General features: G+C 41.8%; 1 protein-coding gene across 5 annotated transcripts in view; it reads left to right on the forward strand.

The window, feature by feature from the left end:
• Positions 1-15,066, forward strand: part of LOC122800880 (LIM domain containing preferred translocation partner in lipoma) — a 3,822,027-nt gene that overhangs the window by 197,100 nt on the left and 3,609,861 nt on the right. For 2 of the 5 annotated variants that reach the window (XM_044070212.1, XM_044070216.1), the window contains exon 1: positions 5,082-5,207. The exons of the other annotated variants lie outside the window; for them this stretch is intronic. The gene's annotated coding sequence lies outside the window, so the exon portion shown is untranslated. Of the gene's footprint in view, positions 1-5,081; positions 5,208-15,066 lie in introns of those variants that run through there. 5 annotated transcript variants of the gene reach the window in all.

Raw genomic sequence — 15,066 nt, forward strand, 5'->3', positions numbered from 1 at the left:
CTGGGAAAAATTCTTAAGCATTTTTGAGCTTGATGTTGCATCTGGTCTTATAATTACATCAAGCGAGACCATGGAGGACATCACACAGGTGGGGTATCTAGTGCTCTTCCATGTTAATGAGTACTGTGTCCAAGACATTTGAGCCTCTTGGGGGTGTGCTGACTAGCTATTCCAGAGCATTTGCATTGACAAAGTTCAAGAACCTCTGAGCCAGCATGTTTGTGGTTGTATATGTTTCCCAGTTGATGGTAGGATAATTAAAATCACCCATGAGTAAGATGTTGGGCTGTATGGCAAGTGACTCGAGAAGTCCAAGTGTGCGGCATGCTTTTCCTGTTTCATGGTGGGGGACTCGTATCTGTTTATGATATGGTAGGGGGCTTTGCCCATAGTTAATTGGATGTAGAGTAGCTCAAGAGAGTTATACTGTTTGACCGGTCTCGAGGTGTAGTTATCCTTAACGAAGATGGAAACACCTCTTCCGTTGGTTCTTTCACGCTCAGTTTGTGCTGTGAACATATGGAAGGCATTTGTAGCCCTGCACATCCAGAGTGCTTTCCATGCCTTTGAACCATGTCTCTGTTGACTGCACAGAGGTCAGCATCTTCCAAAGTGAGGAGTGCTTCCAGGGAGTGCAGTTTCTTGTTTAGACTCTTAGCATTAAGCAGCAGTACCTTGAGTTTATCTACAGAGGATTTTGTTATTTTAGAAGGTTGGTTATTTTGCCACTGCCAAAAAAAGGCACAATAGGTGTGGCTAATGCCTTTGCCTGTAATTGAAATCCTAGAGGAGAATGATGCAGACCATCTCTGGCAAAGCTATGTGGTCTGTTGACCATGTCCTCACAGGCTGACAGATATTGGTTCCCTTTGGCTTGACAGCAGAAGCTAAGCCAGTTTTTAAAGTCAATCATTTTTTGTGTGCATTGTGGTATTATCCTTGGAGAGGGTAGAGTGCTGCTTAAGGCTAGGCTTATACCTACCTGTGAGACGATTGAGAGCTCAGTCATGTCTCTCTTCATGTAGTCCAGAGAGGAATGTCTCATGTCTTCACCCCCACACCCACACATGGACTATGATGGAGTTATACTGGTACTTATGGTTGATTGACTTGAATGCTTGAGTGACTTGATAGATCCTGGCACCTGACAGGCAGCTAACCATAACCTGCTCCTTATCCAGCCTACTGACAGGAACATCCATGTGTTTCACAATGGAGTCACCTGTGACCAATACATTAGGTTTTGTAGTGGTATGCCTTACAGGCTTATTTGTTGAGACACGTGTGTGTGTGTGTGTGTGTGTGTGTGTGTGTGTGTGTGTGTGTGTGTGTGTGTGTTATGCGTTGTGGTTGTTTTTTGCATTGTTGTGTGTGCAAGTGGTTTCCTTTTGGGAGGCCTCTGATCTTTTTGTAAATTACTGGTGAGTACCTCTGCATGTGTGGGTTTGTATGTCATGTTCTTACTTAGTGTGGGAAGTGTGTGTTTGTGCTGACGGCCTGTTTGTTTGGCATTCAGCTTGTCCTTACTTGAGAGTCTTGCCTCCAATTTTGTAGTGCAAGTACATCTGTCACATAAGGTGTTTGTTTCAGTAGTAAGTGGTTATCAGTATCATGAGACAAATGCTGCATTGCCTCAGGATGCCCATGTCTTATCAAGCTGGCCAAAAGGATGATGGGACAGTGCCCATCCATGATAGCGGGGTCTTACTGTACGTTTTATTAGGGAAGGGAATCGGTTAATTTCCCAGGACTGTACTGGTAGCTCCGAGACTGCAAGCGGGACCTATATTTTGTGTAGGCTAAGGTTGATCAGTAAGGCAGTGCTGCTCAGTGCACAACTTAGTGGCTTCTAGTGCTGCAGAAAAGCTGTTTAGGGAAAAACTGAGCTTCTAGGCTTTTGCATCTATACAAGTGCACTGGTAACCACTGTTGAGCAAAGAGCAGCACCACATAAAAGCAAGGCTTAAATATGAGCAAAGAGAAACAAGTTTTTAAGCTAATTACCAATCAGGAAGGCATATAATAAGCCTTGCACCAGCAATTCCCAACTCAAACAGGTTAGATCACTAGACTACTGCCAGAAGTGTGCAGGAAAAAAAAAAAAAAAAAAAACTTCTTAATGTAGAATAGCTGGTTTGGAGCCAGAGTGTAACAAGACCACACAAACTACCTACAACTAACAGATACAGTGTAATACAGTGCAGCCGGCAGCACAGTTTTTTTAAACTTTTAAAGTACATTCACAGTATATAAGAGAAGTGCAAAAAGTTTTTTTGTGTGCTTCCCATCTCTGATAGACCAGGTGAACACCTATTGCTACTAGATGAATAATCCCAGTCCTCCGAATGTAATAGCACAGTAAAGGAGTGTCCGAAGTGAAATACGGACAGAGCAGTGTACTTTAAACAGTTTGTAAAAGTGTTATTATTCAGTAGAAGTCTTAACTTTGTATAAATGAGCCCAAGAGCGATTCAATTGTACAGAATTTATAAAGGCACTAAAAACAAGATAAGGTGATTAACAAGCCCTCCAGAGAACCTAAACAGACCAGGCAACCTCCCACTGCACTAGATGGAACATCCACTGACCTCTTGATGTAAAAACAAGTGCTTGCTAGAGTGTGAAAATATTATACTTTTCCAACAGCTAGCTAATGAATTCAGAGCAAGTAAGTCGGTAGAACAGAAAGTGAGAGGCAAAATGCACTTTTTTGGTATAATCACAAGGTAAGGCAAATAAATAAATTAGGAAATCAACAGCAGTGCAGAAAGGGAAGAGTTTATTAAGCTCAATTTACGGTAGGGTGTGCAGCTTAAAATCATCAGTTTTAAAAAAATAGATCAACGAAGGAGAGGATGGGAATCATCAGCAGTGCCTTAGCTTATGCAGTCTTGAAATCTTTTCAGAAAAAAAAGCCGAAGGCCCAGAAATTCACTGTGCATTTAAGTGTCACTCAAACAATTTTACCAATGAAAATACATGTGAAATGTGTAGCCTAGCTAATTTGTGTATATCTCTCACATAGAACAAAAACTTCAGGCCAAGCAGATTTGTTAAAACAGAAAACAAAATGGAACATGTAAAACAGAAGGCAGCTTCATCACTCACAGACTAGAAACTATAGGTTTACTTTCATCTATGCCGCGGTGGTACAATGGTAGCATTGTTACCTCACAGCAAGAGGTTCTCCCGTTCGATTCTCTGCTTGGCTTGGGAGTGCCTTCTGTGTGGAGTCTGCATGTCCTCCCCGTGGTTGGGTAGCGTTCAAAAGACATGCATGCGTAAATGGACGTGCCTTTGTTGAAGGTTGGGCATCGAGCTGGCACCTCGGCATTTTGTAAAGATCTACTGCCAATCATTAGCAGACCGGAGTTCTACTGTGGCGACCCCTTACCGGGAAAAAGCCGAACGACAAACAACCCAGCAGGGAATCACCAGCAGTGCTTCAGTTTATGCAGGCTTGAAATCTTTTCAGAAAGTCAGTCTCAACAAGTTGAAGGGGTTAGTAAATTGTCTACAGGGCTGTTTGTACAAGCCATTATAAACAACAGAAGCAAGTAGTGGATAAAGTAATAGCTAGTATCCTAAAGGCCCACAAGGGCTGATTGTATGGTACAAACATATGAATGTGCATAGCAGTTGGCATGGCTCTAAATGCTGTGGTGTTGAGCTCATTTTTGGGGGTGATGAATGTGTGTATATGGGACAACAAACATAAGCACTGTCTATCCAGGCCCCCCTTCTCAGTACAGTTCCCCAGCATTTATGTACCTTTGAGATATAGTGTCATACACTGTCATGTTTGGAATCTTTCCTCTATGGATTCCATGTTCCATAGCACTAAAGAGCCCTCTCAGCTGTAATGCACACATTGCTTTAACGTGTTCACTTGGGGTAATATGGATTGCTTCTTGATGCTAAAGTAGCTGTAATATCTGAAAGGCACACAAAAACTGCTGTGCTGTACACTCTGCCTTTGTGATGTTTTTGTAGTCCATGTGTTTAATGCCCTATATTTCTACAGACTGTACAGTCTGCTGTGCTCCCTTGATGTCCTTTTGTCAGCTGCCAAAACACTCAAGGTACACAGGCTACTGTAAAGTGCACTGTATGTACTCCTGTTATCCACCTGGGTTGTGAGGACAGTAAAGCTGTGCAGAGTACAGAGGCTGCTATACTGTGCTACGTTGATATCCTGTTGCAGAAGCACTGACTATGCTACATTGCTGCTTGAGACACAGACTGTTTTTTTCTGTCAGTACACCATAGGTATGATTGACATAGTGATGCAAAAACCAGTTTGCAATGCATGTTAATTGTAGAGTGCACAGGGCTGATACAAACCTCCTTGATATCCTGCTAGTCACATGACTGCCCGTATCCTGGACTGGAGTTTCTCCACTCCATTTCTGATATATACAGTGGTCATCTCAGTTTGGAAAAATGGATTGGTACCTGTCTTTCAGCTGTTTGCTAGTTTTGTGTCTATAATCCCCTAGGGGTGTTAGGTGCTTAAACTATTCTAACAACTTTTTTATCTTTTTTTTGTTTTTTTAATTTTAGTAGAGTCTGTGTTACTAGGCATAGTTATACTACCCTTTTGTTATGTAGTTATTCTTACTTTAAGAAGCAAAGTTATTTCAGTGAGAATAATTCAGTTTTCTTTCTAGAATTCTCTAGTTGAGAGAATTCTTATTTATTGTGGTTCATTTAATTTGTCTTGCTGCACAGAAATATTTCATAGCTTATGTTACACATGTAGCAAGTGGCTGGTATTTATGTTGCTTGTTTTGAGATTCTATGGCGTATGAAAGATTAAATATCCAGCGTAAAAAAAAATTGTGCAGCTTTAATCCTGGAAAACTGATGGTTCTGTTGCAGTGGAATTCATTTCTCATATGGGGTACCTTCACTTTTTTGTTGTCATAGTGTCAAAAGAGGGAGAGTGAGAAAGAGCGAGAGAAATGGAATTGTTTCCTGACATCCTTTTAAGTCCAGTTATCCATATTTGGAAATGTTTACCCAGTACAGTGATCTGTTGGGTGGGGGAGGGGAAGTCTAAGGGCTTGGTGGAGGCAGTATTTGAACTGTAGTGGTTCCCTGGTTTTGGAAACTTGTGGTGCTAGAATTCCGTACTAGTTTGCTGGGCCTTTGGATACACTGCATTCTAAACAACAGCTGCTAGAGAATCTAACCCACTGCATCAAGTAAGTCTATCATTATGATATAATCAGCGCAGATACTAATTCAGGAAAATTCCACAAGTTTGTTGAAGTTTTCTAGTACATGTCGTAGCCTGTATGACAGAAGTTTACATGCCTTATAATCACAAGAAGATACTGAGAACTGTTTTGCAAATGTTTTTTTTTTTTATTGTGATTCACTTTAATATTGTTTATTACATTATAGGGAAGCCTGTGCATGCTGGTAAGCATGTGTGTGCCAGATTAATTAAATGACTTGCATTTTAACTCTGACACAACTCTAAACTGAAACATGGGAGGACATGGTTCAATCAGTAACTTCCTGAATTTGTATAGCACTTGAATATTTACATTTTCATTAAGGTTCCCCTACGTACCTGTTCAACATTTTCTTGCTAGGAATTGCTGACTTGTTTTGGTGTGCACAACAGTTTGAATTTATAAAGATCAGCACAGTTTTAAGAAGCAACTTATGTTTTCAATTAATGAGAGGGATTCTGGACAGAAACGTAAGGAGAAAAGACAGCAGTCTGAAAACACCAGTGTTAAATAGATAAGAAGAGTATTACTGTTTCCTAGTTTTATTCTTGTGTAATATTTAGTGCTTAACATTCCTGATGTGTAGAAATGATGTTGAGTGTGCTTTAAATTGATGGAGCTATCATAGTACCTCAGTCATTTTGCTGTTCCTGGTTGAGGGACTTTTGCAGACACTGATGTGTTAAATTTCTTGTCTGTTTAAGGGGTAATGGTTTCTCTCACTTTTTGTAAGTGAAAATAGTTAAAATGACACTGATGAACAACATGGTAAACCTACTTCATTTAAGAAATAGAATTTTGTGCTGATATAATTAATATAGACAGTTATTAAAATGGCCTGGTGCTTTTAAAAATATACGACTAATTTGAATGTTCCTAAATAAGCCCATGACATGTACTATATAACATGTACAATAAATTGCACATGGTATGTGCAGTATAGCAAGTACTGTGATAAGTTCCATAGCCTTGTTACAGCCATGGGATAACCCTGGCATGCATGACTGATGGTACAGCCGGACAGTGCTTAGACCATGAATGATGTCTGTCATCAGCTGTGCCACTGCACGCACATCTTCAGTACTTCAGCATGCTGCAGATGAACAGATTGACTGACTTATTGAAGATCAATGCATAGACTGCACACAGAATATTGACATTTAGTTTTTCATGCAGTTATTGTTTCTAATGTCCCCTTACTTGTAGCCTTTGCTGTCTACACCTCCTGCTTAATTCGTTCCTGAAGTTACATCAGAAAGAAAACTCCCTTCCTATCATCATTTTGTGTGGCAGTATTTAATATGTTATCCAATTTATCTTTGACTGCAGTATTCGTTTAAGTATTGATTACTCCAGTAGTGCAGAATTACACTTGGGAGCAAGTCCTGTTTTGAAAGCAAACTGCAGAGTCAGAGGATTACAGCAGTACGGAGGGAATTAATTAACTGAGAAATTTTGTTCTTGATTTATAAGTAAATATGGTCTTAAGCATTCTTTTGACCCTCACAGCAAATCATTAGCGGTAGTCTTTTGCACCTTCCACACAGGTTGAGATTCTTAGAACATTGCATATAAAAGTGAGTGCTGGTACACAATTGATGTCATTGAATCGTGCATTATGCCTACAGTGTAGAATGGAGAACATGAAAGCACTGTTCTTGGAAAGAATGACCCTTTAACCTTATCCCAGTTGTGTACAAGCTGCTTCTGTGTTGCATGTACCAGCTGTTAACCTCTCAGTGTGAAACACTGCACATTTGTAAGTTTTTTCCAGGTAACTGTGGCAGATGAAGTTTGTGGTGTGACAGGAATGGTAGTGAAGCAAATAACATAAATGTGTGAGAATTAAAAAATGGTAAAAGGGGAAAATGCCAGCTTTTTGAATAACACTTATTTATGCTTTGACACACAGTGGTAGCTATAAATTCACATCACAAAGTTTTACTTGATTGTTAAACCTCAAATGGAAGAACACTAGTATAGAGACTGCCCCGGTTATTGGCGGAGTTATTTCCGTCTTCATAAGAAATACAGGTGGTATAATAAATTGACATAACCTGTGTAGCGACAAATTATTAGATTCAAAAAATGCCACCAAGTTTCCTGACTTCTGCTTAATCCCAAACTGTGATTTGGACTCAAGTCTCCAGGTATAGTCCTTATGAATAACTAATCAATGTGTTTAGCAGTAACACACAGCAGTAAGCTGTAGTTACTTGCCAAAGTTTTGCATCCACTGGTGTGCAATTGTGACTCACAACCTGATGCTATGAAGAAATCACTGTCAGTTTGGTTTATAGTTTGGTTCTGTTTAACATAAAGAAAATACTGTCATATATAACTTCTATGCATTACTGTAGCTGCACAGTTACAGCAGTTAATGTGGGAGATGTTGTAGAACAGTACCTTCCCGGGTGTGCAATAGCAAGTCCTGCCTAAACCCCGCCCAACACCTCATGATGTGTTCGAATAACAAATGAATATTCATGTTGATGTCTTCACCAGCCGCATAAATACTGGGTTCATAGGTAGGTACTAGGCTATCTGCCCAAAGGCATTTATAAGCCTAGCTGGAATGTGTTGGCTTTCGCCGTCCCCTTAGTTTAGTTCCCTGTGCCTCTGTCCAGCAGAGCCACTGAAGTGATCCCCGGGGTAAACTTCCTGTTTTCCATCCGATCGTCAAGGTTTCTCTTGAAGAGTGTTAGCGAGGAGCTCTGCCTAATGTAGATTGGAATCTTGTTCCAGAGCATGGGAAGTCTCTGGGACAGGTGTCTATCCCTCCAGCACGTTCTATTTATTGTTGTGGTGAGGTTTAGATCCCTAGAGCGTGTGGCTCGAGAGATATAGTTTACTTTAGATGGAGCATGTCCATCAATTCTGGGTTGGACATGGCCTTGTATGTTAGGCAGAGATCACCTCTGAGTAGGCGATACGCAACCAAGTACAGCTGAAGTTTCTTCAGTCGAGCTGCATAGGGCATCTGTTTGAGTATGAGGAGATGGCTAGCAGGTTAGGCTGGTGCCAGGCAAGCAAGTACGGTAGCTCCAAAAATGAAAAAAAGCCAGCACCCTGGAGAGTCTAAATACAATGATTTATTTGAACTAGACCGGTTTCAGCACAAGGCTTTCCTCAGTAGTACATAGAAAAGTGACTGGGTCAGAGTCTTATATAGCTTCAACCAATTAGATTAATGACATCATTTCCTGTGGTTGAAAAAAGCAAAAATAAATTATGATAAATCACAAATATTCACATTGGAAATATAAAGAATATTATTCATCTATTCAAAATGTCATATTAATGTATATATATATATAGCATAATAATGCAAATGAAATAAACATAATGATGGGGTTACTGAAAAGGAATGGTGAATTCAAAATGGTTAAGTAAACAATAGAATAATAAGCATAAGCATAATAGTATCATATACAAAATCAAATGAAAAAAATCATAAAGTAACAATGACAATTGCACAAAATAGTTAGACTAACTAGTAAATGCTAGAAAGTCATAATTTGTCATTTAGTCCTGGGGAGAAAAGCCCCCCAAGTTTTATTATCCACCTCCTTTCTTTTTTGTTAAGAATGTCATGCCACCCTACCTTAAAAGTTCGGTTACCAGTAATGCGATCAATGATGGTAAAAGAAAATTTAGCAGTGGAATGTTTAATTGTGTGTCTGTATAGCGCATTGGTTATTCTCTGGTTCCTGATGTCCCCTAAATGTTCCGAAATTCTGATACGAAACTGTCTGGATGTTTGGCCAATGTAAAAGGCCTGACAAGTGCATGTGGCTAAGTAGATTATCCAGTCTGAACTGCAATTACCAAAGAATTCAATATTGAATATTTGTCCTGTGTTTTTGCTAGTGAAGCTAGTGGTCTTGAAAATGTAGCTACAAAAGCTGCAGTGGCCACAGGGGTAGATGCCAATTAATTTGTCTCCTGTGAGTGTCCTTTGTGTAAGATTGTCATCCTTTGGGTTTGTTCTTTTGTAATGAGAAAAGTGAGAACTGAGTGATTTACCCTTTCTATATGAAAAATAGCACCGTTCCCCTAAATAATCCTCCAAAAGGGGGTGCGAGTTGAGTATGTTCCAATGGTTATTGATGATATTAATCAAATTCCTGCTGTGACAAATCTGCATAAATTGGAACCATTATCTCTTTGTCTTCTGTTATATTGTAAAAGAGAATCTGTAGGTTCGATATTGCTGGATTGAATAGCTAGTGGATGATCTGCGGTGAATACCCCCTGGACAAAAATCTGTTGGTTAAATCAGTTTGATGTTTAATAAGGTCATCCTGTGAGGAACATATTCTTTTAATCCTCAGAAACTGAGATTTGGGAATGTTTTTGGTGATGTGTTTGGGATGAAAGCTATCCGCATGCAAAAGAGTATTGAATTGTGGGAATTTCCTGTAGACAGATGTTTGGAGTGTATTATCTGATTGTCTTGTAAGATGAACATCCAAAAAATGAATTTCATTCAAATGATGTTCCTCCGTAAATTCAATACCCCAGATATTCCCGTTCAAATATTCCATGAATTCCTGGAGGTATTCGTTACCTCCCTTCCAAACTATCCAACAATCGTCCAAGTATCTTCTCCATATATCAATTTCTGGTAAATATATGTTGTGCATTGGATTGTATATGATGGTTTCTTCTATATAGCCCATAAAGAGGTCTGCATAGATGGGTGTCAGGGACGGCTATGGGTGCATTCTGGACGATTGTTGGTCCCTTTAAGGCGTCCTTCACGAATTCTCCCTTTGATGGGTCAGCATTGTTTGGCCGTCAAGTGAAGGATACATTGACCAGGTGTGAGCAAGACGGCAAGACTCTTTCTGCCGTAGGGGTCCGTTTTTCTACCCCCTCTAGACCTTACCCCAAAGGTCAGAAGGGTGGAAAGATGTTGTTCCGTAAATCCCAGGGAGTCACGCCAGACACACGTGGTCAGTTTACCCCTAGAGGCAGAGGGGGTAATAATAACAGACGCCGCCCTAGAGGCAGAGGGGGTCCACAAAACCAGGGAAGCAGAGAGCCTCTCTCTGACCAGCCCTTCCAGCATCCCTGAGATGTTGCCCGACTGTCCATCCTTGGAGGCAGTCGGGGGAAGACTATCGCTGTACCCAGAAGCCTGGTGTTCCCTCTCACAAGACAGATGGGTACAGTTGATCATATCTGAGGGTTACAAAATTCATTTCGAGGAAAGTCCTTTCACTCACAAAAATTCCCTTCCAGATGTGCCACCCGGTCTAAGGGAAATCACAAAGTTAGAAGTATCAAAGCTTCTACACAAAAGGGCCATTCAGCCAGTTACAACAGACCATTCAGAGCCCGGAATCTACTCAAGGTTCTTTTTGGTCCCCAAAAAGACGGGAGATTGGAGACCAAAATTGGATCTCAGCAGACTCAACAAGTCTGTGAAAAAGACAAGATTTTGAATGGTCACACTTCAATCAATTTTGCCCTTCCTGGACAAAGACAACTGGATGTGCTCAATAGACCTTCAGGATGCATACTATCACATAAAAATTCACAGATGCTCCAGAAGGTTTCTCCGCTTTCGGCTGGGGTCCAGTCATTTTCAATTCAGAGCCCTGCCCTTTGGTCTCACTACAGCCCCCAGAGTGTTCACCAAATGTATGGCAGTGGTCACGGCTCACCTGAGACGTCAAGGATTCCAGGTGTTTCCGTATCTCGACGACTGGCTCCTTTCAGCCACCACCAGGCATCAACTTCTCCAAGCCAGGGATTACACCATAAATCTCTGCACTAAATTAGGAATTTCGATCAACTACGAAAAATCCTCCTTGTTGCCCTGCCAGTCTATTACTTTCATAGGCGTAAATTTAAACACTGTTCGGATGTCAGCAACCCTCACAGACCAAAGAATCTCAGATATCCAAAGTCACGTGTGGATCATCCTTGCCAGCAAAAAGGTGCAAGCCAGAATGGTCCTGAAAGTGTTGGGCCTCATGGCAGCGGCCATTACCCTTCTTCCCTTGGCCCGCTTCTACATGCGTCTTCTTCAATGGATGTTGTTCACCCAGTGGTCTTACCAACAACTTCCCATGCGTCACCAAATCCTGGTGACACAAGCTTGCAACAACCACCTATCCTGGTGGATTTCTTCTCCCCAGATTCATCAGGGCAGACCCTTTGTATCCCCGGCCCCGGTAGCCGCAGTCACTACGGACGCCTCCCTGATCGGGTGGGGGGGTCATTATCAGGGCAGGATGGTTCATGGGACGTGGCAACCGTTCGAATACCACCTGCACATAAATGTCCTAGAGATGAGAGCAGTGCTTTTAACGTTGCAAGCCCTCAACGACTTTCTTCCCTTGGGAACAATTGCAGTTCACGCGGACAACATGTCTGTAGTATGGTATATCAACAAACAGGGCGGAACCAAGTCCTACCCCATGTGTCGAGAAGCTCTCAGACTTTGGCAATGGGCGATCTCCTCTCATCGGTTTCTGGTAGCAACGCATATCCCTGGGAAAACCAACATTTTAGCGGACAGATTGAGCAGAGCTATTCTCATGCCTCACGAGTGGTCTCTCAAACAATCTATAGTGGAGGAGATTTTTCTAGAATGGGGCCTCCCATGTTGCGATCTTTTTGCTACTCCCCAAAACAGCAAATGCCCAGACTTCTTTTCTCTCTTCCCACTGCCAGGCCATCCCCCCAGAGACGCTCTTACCCAGGATTGGCCCCAGGGACTTTTTTCCTCCCTTTCCGTTGATTCCACAAGTACTCCAGAAAGCCACCGTTTTGAGAGCCAAAATGATTCTCATTGCCCCCTATTGGCCTCGACAAATTTGGTTTCCGTTCCTCCATCGTCACCTATTGTTGCAGCCGTGGCATCTGGACCCAGTGCCAGACCTTCTGATCCACCAATCGGGTCACCTGCATCGGTCTATTCCTTCTCTCAACCTCACAGCTTGGTTGCTCCACTTCCTTCCTTAGCCAGGCTTCCTATGATCTCTAACCCGGTTAGGGATATCATAGTGGCTTCCCTTAAATCCTCTACTAGAAGGATTTATACCAGCAAGTGGAAACGCTTCTTTTGTTGGGCAAAATCAAAGAATATAGATCCCTTTACTGCCCCTGTTCATGCAGTTTTGGATTTTTTAGCGGAAATCTTTCACTCGGGCTCTTCATCTTCCACGGTCAAAGTTCAGTTGGCTGCTATCTCGAACTTTCATGTCGGGTTTGCAGATCACAACATTATGTCCCACAGGCTTTGTAGAGCCTTTCTAAAAGGAATTTTTCTCCTTAAACCTCCTTTCAGGAGTCCTCCTTCTCAATGGGACCTAAATCTAGTGCTGACATCCTTAATTCTTCCTCCCTTCAAGCCAGCTGTTTCATGTTCACTGAAGTTTCTTTCATGGAAAACACTCTTCCTTGTTGCTATTACCTCGGCCAGGAGAGTGTCAGAACTTCATGCTCTCTCTGTTCGTCCCCCTTATTTGGTCTTCCACAAGGACAGGGTATCCTTGAGAACTAATCCATCCTTTTTGCCTAAGGTGGCTTCGAAAACTAATTTGAACCAATCTATTGATCTCCCTGTATTTTTCCCTAATTACTCCAACAGATCGGAGCAAAAATTACATTATCTTGATGTTCACCGCCAACTCAGATATTATTTGGACAGAACAAAACAATTCAGGAAATCCGATCAGCTCTTTCTTTCTTATGCTGAAAATAAGAAAGGCCTTCCTGTCTCCAAAGTGACCTTATCTAGATGGCTTTCTTCCACCATCTCCGAAATCTATCAGCTCAGGGGCAAACAGCTGTGCTCAAAACCAAACGCGCATTCCACCAGAAGTTTAGCCACTTCCACAGCCTTTAAAGCTAGACTCCCCTTAGACACTATTTGTGCAGCAGCCACTTGGGCCACTCCTCATACCTTTGTTTCTCATTACAAATTGGATTTGGCCTCCAGGGATAGAGCCAGTTTTGGCTCTACAGTTCTCAAGAGTCTGTTCTATTGAGCCACCCAGGATAGAGGTGCTAGGGACGCGGTCCCATCAAGCAAGAATGAAGGCGAGATTGACAACTTAACATTGAGAAGTTATGTAACTACCATAACGCTCCATGTTAGTTGTCTTCTCTTGCCTTCTTTCTTGCGACCCTCCCTCCTGCCCCCTGGCCTGGACAGACCTTTTTTTCTCCCTATCTGGAAGATTACTTCTTAAGAACAGCTAGTTCTGGTCTTTTTTATAGCCCATCCTTTAGGCTTTTTGCCTTTCTTTCCTTCTGGGAAGGTTTTTGTGCTAGGTGTTATTGCCTATAGGTACCAAACAAGATCTGGGTACTTACCGCCTTGCATCATGGGATATGGGGCTGCCTCGAGCTGGTAAAAGTGACTCTCGAGCTTAGCAAGTGCCGAGTCGGAGCCGAGGATCGGCTCCGAACCCATCAAGCAAGAAAGAAGGCGAGAGAAGACAACTAACATGGAACGTTATGGTAGGTACATAACTTCTCATTTTTGAAGTTGTGATTCTTGTAAAACTTTAGGCATTACCAGAATGAAAATATACAGTATAGGGCATCTAAGAAGTGTTTGTCTCTTTTAGGTTGTTTGATGCACTCCTGTAACAGTGGTCGTATGGTAATAGCTTACTGACAAAGGCTTGTTCAGCATGTGCTGGTATGGATGAAGGGTATCTGTCCTGAGTAGAAACCTCCTTTATTGTGGAGGGGTGGATGGTGTGGTCATGAAGTGATCTAATTGAGACCAGAGATATTGTTGGTACTAACATTTTTGACAGCTAAAGACCAGATGTGTTGGAGGCTTTGCAGTGCAGGAGACTTACTGCACTGACTCATGGTTACATATATTGTAAGGTTTGGGCTGTAGTTGTTGCCCACTATATGATGATAGCAAAGGAGCAGAAATGTACACTATATTAAGAAGGACTGCTCATTCACTGCTATCTGCACCACTGTATGCTGTTGCTGATGTTTACACAGGATACGCTGGTATGCTTACCTGTGTACAGACAATGTGAAATTGATTGCTGTTACTCTCACAGTTATGTGATAACGTGGATGTTTTGTGTAATAAATATTGCTGTAATTTTTGTAACTTTTGTAATTGGTTAGCCAACTTGTCACTGATCATAACCAAGAAAAGTCTACAATTACTTGGTTAGCAAATGAAAAATAAATAAAGTTGTACTCCTAGCCATTGGAAGGAATTCATCTTACCATAGGTAACCTGTTCCCTTCATTGTCCCTAGAATATGGCAATTGGTCCTGTCTTTTTCTCTCCTCTCTGTTTCAGCCACACCTATGGCATCTGTCCTATTCTTTCCCTGTCTGCAGTCAATTTTTCCAAATGAAATCTGGCACAAGTACAGATCCCGGAGTTTATCGGTGCCCATCTGAACACAGCTCAGGTTCCTTCCTTACCTTCTCACTGTATAGGCACACTTAGATCTCAGGTTCTTCAAATTCTCTCTCATCCTGCTCCTCCTGCCAGATTAATTCTTCAAGCTACTCCTTTTAGCATGCTACTTTATGCATGTCCTTCAATGGAATGTAGCTATTCAATGGTCTTTTCTTCGACAACTCCTATCGGTTCCAGTCAAACTTAATCAAATATGCAAATACCATATTCACTGGAGGATCCGGTCAGATGACATTTACCTAGGTCGGCCTTCTGCTCTTCCTCCCCGTTGGCCACAGTGACCATGGATACCTCCCAGTTGGGGTGGGGTGGGGGGCATTTACTTGAGAAGGACAGTCCAAAGCAGATGGTTCCCCCAAGAGACCAATTCACATATCGACATTCTGGAGATGAGAG

Source organism: Protopterus annectens, chromosome 4.part1 (assembly GCF_019279795.1).
Source record: "Protopterus annectens isolate FY-2018-M chromosome 4.part1, PAN1.0, whole genome shotgun sequence".
Classification (NCBI taxonomy): Eukaryota; Metazoa; Chordata; order Ceratodontiformes; family Protopteridae; genus Protopterus; species Protopterus annectens.